Consider the following 230-nt stretch of genomic DNA (forward strand, 5'->3'; position numbering starts at 1 on the left):
TGAGCTGTCAATCACAAGGTAGCAAGGTGACCATTTCAGATTTTAAGATCGGACTTAATGGGCTTCTTTTTTGACAAATAGACTATTTTCTCCTTTTTCTGTTAGCTTTTTGGTAGTTTGAACCTTTTTTAACGCAGGACGAGGCTGTTTGTGAGAGTGAAGTCTCAGTGAATATAACTTGTGTTGAGGTCTTCAAAATTGAGCTCAAGATAATTTTAATTAAGTTTTTA

General features: G+C 34.8%; 1 protein-coding gene across 1 annotated transcript in view; it reads left to right on the plus strand.

Annotated features, from left to right (window-relative positions):
• hectd1 (HECT domain containing 1) overlaps nt 1–230 on the plus strand; it is a 9,786-nt gene that overhangs the window by 7,535 nt on the left and 2,021 nt on the right. The window lies entirely within an intron of this gene.

Source organism: Morone saxatilis, unplaced genomic scaffold, assembly GCF_004916995.1.
Source record: "Morone saxatilis isolate NCDOM2014 unplaced genomic scaffold, NCSU_SB_2.0 Contig3, whole genome shotgun sequence".
NCBI classification, from domain to species: Eukaryota; Metazoa; Chordata; class Actinopteri; family Moronidae; genus Morone; species Morone saxatilis.